The 5,696-nt window shown below is 44.0% G+C and overlaps 1 pseudogene; it reads left to right on the forward strand.

Moving 5' to 3' along the window:
* Positions 1-1,136: 1,136 nt before the first annotated feature.
* Positions 1,137-1,803, forward strand: LOC142072867 (large ribosomal subunit protein bL35m-like; annotated as a pseudogene).
* Positions 1,804-5,696: the final 3,893 nt, after the last annotated feature.

Consider the following 5,696-nt stretch of genomic DNA (forward strand, 5'->3'; position numbering starts at 1 on the left):
TCTGAGGCCCTGTTCTGTGGCTAAGATCTTTGGCTAAACATCAAAGGCAGCCATAAGCTAGGAAGTGTATGGTCACATCCTCACATTCCAAACTAGTCACATTGAAATAAGGCAATCTGGGGCTGTTAGAAAGGTGATCCAATCTATCACCTCCAGAGAAAGGGAAGAGCCTAGAGGATATAAAAGGAAGTTTAGTTTGATAGTTTTCTGTTCGGTAAGTACTCACTTATCAATAGACACAGCTGGGAAACCCTTATGTCTTTTCAGAGGAACAGCCGTGTTAGTCTGTATTCGCAAAAAGAAAAGGAGTACTTGTGGCACCTTAGAGACTAACCAATTTATTTGAGCATGAGCTTTCGTGAGCTACAGCTCACTTCATCAGATGTATACCGTGGAAATTCCACGGTATACATCTGATGAAGTGAGCTGTAGCTCACGAAAGCTCATGCTCAAATAAATTGGTTAGTCTCTAAGGTGCCACAAGTACTCCTTTCCTTACGTCTTTATAGATGTAGTTGTGAAATCCTCAGTTCTGTATTGTTTTGTCATTATAGTTCCCACTTTGCTATTGTTTATTTGCATGGTCTCTGTCTGGTTCTGTGATTGTTTCTGTCTGCTGTATAATTAATTTTGCTGGGTGTAAGCTAATTAAGGTGGTGGGCTATAACTGGTTAAATAATCATAATAGACTGTATATTTGCATGTTACATGTAAATGTGGAAAAATGACAGACTGTAGTTATTTGTCTTTGGAAATGCATAAAAAGATCCCAGCCAACATACAATGACATGTATTGGGCAGTAAGAGGAAAAACAGAAATGTGAATTGAGACACAGAAGAGACAGGTTTTCTATAGTCGAAGGTTTGTGCAATCATGATACTTCTGGAAGGGATCATCAACGTACAGTTTCTTCTCTTCCAGAAAGAAGTGCTCATTTGATCAAGGAGTTTACTTTGAGTTTTATTGCAAAACACTTGTTGCCTCAAGCGTCTTTTCTGTGGAATAGACTTTTTCCATAATTTTTTCTTGTAATCAGCTTTTTTCCTTAACCAAAGACCACAGTGCAGTCAGAGAAATCTATAGACCACAGATTTTACAGATTTTCTCTTTCCTTTTTGAAGGCTATAATATGTGAGAGTCCTCACTGGCTGCTGAAGGACATGTGGCAGTAAGGGTGTTGCGCAGACTGGCAAGATGGTGGTAGCTGTCGTTACATGGAGGCTGTTGGGGATTTTAAGACCTCTGAATTTTCTGGTCCCTTTGGCCTACAACAGCTCCTGCAACATCCGTCTTATTTCTGGACTCTCCATACGATGTTTCGACCGAGTGCAGGCACCATTAGCTTCCTCTGTTACAAAACCTCTGCTGTCTGTTGATCAGTCACATGGGTGTCCTCTCTCCATCTTTAACAGTGTAACACCCTTACTGGTACATTATGTTGTTGCAGGAGCTGTTGTAGGCCAAAGGGACCAGAAAATTCAGATGTCTTAAAATCCCCAACATCCTGTGAGGACTCTCACATATTATAGCCTTCGAAAAGGAAAGAGGAAATCTTTAAAATCTGTGGTCTATAGATTTCTCTGATTGCACTGTGGTCTTTGGTCAAGGAAAAAAGCTGGTTACAAGAAAAAATTATGGAAAAAGTCTATTCCACAGAAAAGACGCTTGCGCGAACAAGTGTTTTGCAATAAAACTCAAAGTAAAGTCCTTGATCAAATGACCACTTCTTTCTGGAAGAGAAGAAACTGTACGTTGATGATCCCTTCCAGAAGTATCATGATTGCACAAACCTTCGACTATAGAAAACCTGTCTCGTCTGTGTCTCAATTCACATTTCTGTTTTTCCTCTTACTGCCCAATACATGTCACTGTGTAGGCTGGGATCTTTTTATGCATTTCCAAAGACAAATAACTAGAGTCTGTCATTTTTCTGCATTTACATGTAACATGCAAATATACAGTCTGATTTGAATTATTGTACAAACACTTTAAATAATCATGATACAATATGTTAGGATTGGTTAGTTAAATTTAAGTAAAATGATTGGTTAAGGTATAGCTAAGCAGAACTCAAGTATTACTATATAGTCTGCAGTCAATCAGGAAGTGTGGGGGGGGGGATTGGAATCATGTTTTGCTAAGGGGAGGAATGGGAACAGGGACACAGGTATGGCTCTGTAGTGTCAGAGCTGGGAAGGTGGACACTAAGGAAGGAAATTGGAATCATTGCTTGCTGGAAGTTCACCCCAATAAACATTGAATTAGCACCTTTGGACTTTGGGTATTGTTGCTCTCTGTTCATGTGAGAAGGACCAGGGAAGTGAGCAGATGAAGGAATAAGCCCGTAACATTGCATATACCGTATGCTGGGTAATAACATGAAAGGACTCCATGCCCATAATTTTAAATAGTTCTCTTAATACAGAGCCAATTTACAAAGATGCTGCAACTGCAGCTAGCATTCCAGCCATGTGCACACAGACCGATTTTCTGGTGTTTCCTCCAAACTCCTGCAAAATGTGCTCCTCCATGTGCAGGTTGTTACACTGGGCACAGGTAGGATTGGGCTGTTCCTCCTACCTTAAAGTTCTTGCTCAGTTTCTCTGCTGTTAACTACTCCTGGTCCTATTGTAATTAATGGGAGTTTTGCCATTCACTTCAATGAGCCAGAATTTCATCCTCTGTTTCTTTCTTCCTGTTGATCAGGACAGAACTCTCTATACCTTCCTATTTGGAATCAGTCAGCAACTAGGCAAGTAAACCTGCTCCACTGGCTTAGTGGATAGAGACTGAAGTCACAATTTCCACCCCTAATTGTGCATATCTATGACAGGCCAACAGCTGTGACCTCTGAATCATTAAAATCTGACAAAGGACTTGTTCTTTGGAGAGAAAAGGCTGAACTTTTATCCTGGAATAGAGTCAGCTACCCTTGTGGAGACAAAAGACAGAATCACTCTCTAGTCCCTAAGGAAGCTTTCTGACCATCCTTGGTTACGAAGCTCTGTGTAAGCTTGAAAGCTTGTGTCTCTCACCAACAGAAGTTGGTTCAATAAAAGGTATTATCACCCCACCTTGTCTCTCTACACTATATTAGGTATGCACAGATATTGCTACATCTGTTTGTGGGCTGAGCATTTCAGGGGAGAGGCACATGATAATGTGCGCTCTCTCTCTTTCTCACACACTCCCCCTAGAGAAGCTGGCCAGATATGTGTGTGTGAATCGGCGTTGTACTCCCTGCTTCAAAGGAGCCATCACCATGTCAGTGGCTGATGCAGAGCTGCCCTGACATGACAGCACACATTCAGCTACGCTGCAAAATGTATTCATTATTACACAGAACACCAATGCAAGTTAAAACACCGTTAAAGGGGCAAGTTCTCAGGGGGCTTCTGTTCATGAGTTCATGTGCTGCAGGGGTGTGTGCACACAGACACATGCACTGCACACACAGCCTAACTGGGGTCATGAGGAGGCATTTGCATGTGCAGTTCAATATATGCACATCCCAAATGAAAGGGATATGCCTGCATTTTATATGTGCTGAGACGTACTGACTCTTTAGCTCCCGTTCTTTAATCTAAATGGGCCCAAAAAAAAGGTAATTTCTGAATGAAAATGGGAAATTTGGACCAGATCCTCCAGTGCTTTGAGATTGCACTGCTGGTGTGGTTTGGCCCCAGATCTGGGTAAAAGGCCTCATGAGGCTCATCCGAGCCTAAGGGTGGCCTTTCAGTGGAGTGCAGCCAATGAAAGGATTTATGCATTGCATATGCTTCTTGTTGCCAGTGTAGTGGCCAAGAGTTGTGTGGCTACTGAAAACGGGAAGGGAGGTCAGTGTAATTACAGCAGTCATAGAATCATAGAATCATAGAATATAAGGGTTGGAAGGGACCCCGGAAGGTCATCTAGTCCAACCCCCTGCTCAAAGCAGGACCAATTCCCAGTTAAATCATCCCAGCCAGGGCTTTGTCAAGCCTGACCTTAAAAACCTCTAAGGAAGGAGATTCTACCACCTCCCTAGGTAACGCATTCCAGTGTTTCACCACCCTCATAGTGAAAAAGTTTTTCCTAATATCCAATCTAAACCTCCCCCACTGTAACTTGAGACCATTACTCCTCGTTCTGTCATCTGAAACCATTGAGAACAGTCTAGAGCCATCCTCTTTGGAACCCCCTTTCAGGTAGTTGAAAGCAGCTATCAAATCCCCCCTCATTCTTCTCTTCTGCAGGCTAAACAATCCCAGCTCCCTCAGCCTCTCCTCATAACTCATATGTTCCAGACCCCTAATCATTTTTGTTGCCCTTCGCTGGACTCTCTCCAATTTATCCACATCCTTCTTGAAGTGTGGGGCCCAAAACTGGACACAGTACTCCAGATGAGGCCTCACCAATGTCGAATAGAGGGGAACGATCACGTCCCTCGATCTGCTCGCTATGCCCCTACTTATACATCCCAAAATGCCATTGGCCTTCTTGGCAACAAGGGCACACTGCTGACTCATATCCAGCTTCTCGTCCACTGTCACCCCTAGGTCCTTTTCTGCAGAACTGCTGCCTAGCCATTCGGTCCCTAGTCTGTAGCTGTGCATTGGGTTCTTCCGTCCTAAGTGCAGGACCCTGCACTTATCCTTATTGAACCTCATCAGATTTCTTTTGGCCCAATCCTCCAATTTGTCTAGGTCCTTCTGTATCCTATCCCTCCCCTCCAGCGTATCTACCACTCCTCCCAGTTTAGTATCATCCGCAAATTTGCTGAGAGTGCAATCCACACCATCCTCCAGATCATTTATGAAGATATTGAACAAAACCGGCCCCAGGACCGACCCTTGGGGCACACCACTTGATACCGGCTGCCAACTAGACATGGAGCCATTGATCACTACCCGTTGAGCCCGACAATCTAGCCAGCTTTCTACCCACCTTGTAGTGCATTCATCCAGCCCATACTTCCTTAACTTGCTGACAAGAATACTGTGGGAGACCGTGTCAAAAGCTTTGCTAAAGTCAAGAAACAATACATCCACTGCTTTTCCTTCATCCACAGAACCAGTAATCTCATCATAGAAGGCGATTAGATTAGTCAGGCATGACCTTCCCTTGGTGAATCCATGCTGGCTGTTCCTGATCACTTTCCTCTCATGCAAGTGCTTCAGGATTGATTCTTTGAGGACCTGCTCCATGATTTTTCCAGGGACTGAAGTGAGGCTGACTGGCCTGTAGTTCCCAGGATCCTCCTTCTTCCCTTTTTTAAAGATTGGCACTACATTAGCCTTTTTCCAGTCATCCGGGACTTCCCCGGTTCGCCACGAGTTTTCAAAGATAATGGCCAATGGCTCTGCAATCACAGCCGCCAGTTCCTTCAGCACTCTCGGATGCAACTCGTCCGGCCCCATGGACTTGTGCACGTCCAGCTTTTCTAAAAAGTCCCTAACCACCTCTATCTCCACAGAGGGCTCAGACTGCTATAACAGCACACATGGCAGAGGTACAGAGCAGCACCATGGATAGGGAGGGGCACAACTGGATGTTTTAACCCATCTTTAGACACCGTCTCCTGACGTGCTCTGGGCATACTGGGGGTATTTGAGCATCTGACCCTTTATCTTCAAATCACTTGCTTCTTCCTACCGGGACAGCAAATTCTAAATACCGGGGCAGTCCTTATTCAGGCAAAAATGGGAGTGTTACT

The sequence above is a fragment of the Caretta caretta genome, chromosome 7 (genome assembly GCF_965140235.1).
Source record: "Caretta caretta isolate rCarCar2 chromosome 7, rCarCar1.hap1, whole genome shotgun sequence".
NCBI classification, from domain to species: Eukaryota; Metazoa; Chordata; order Testudines; family Cheloniidae; genus Caretta; species Caretta caretta.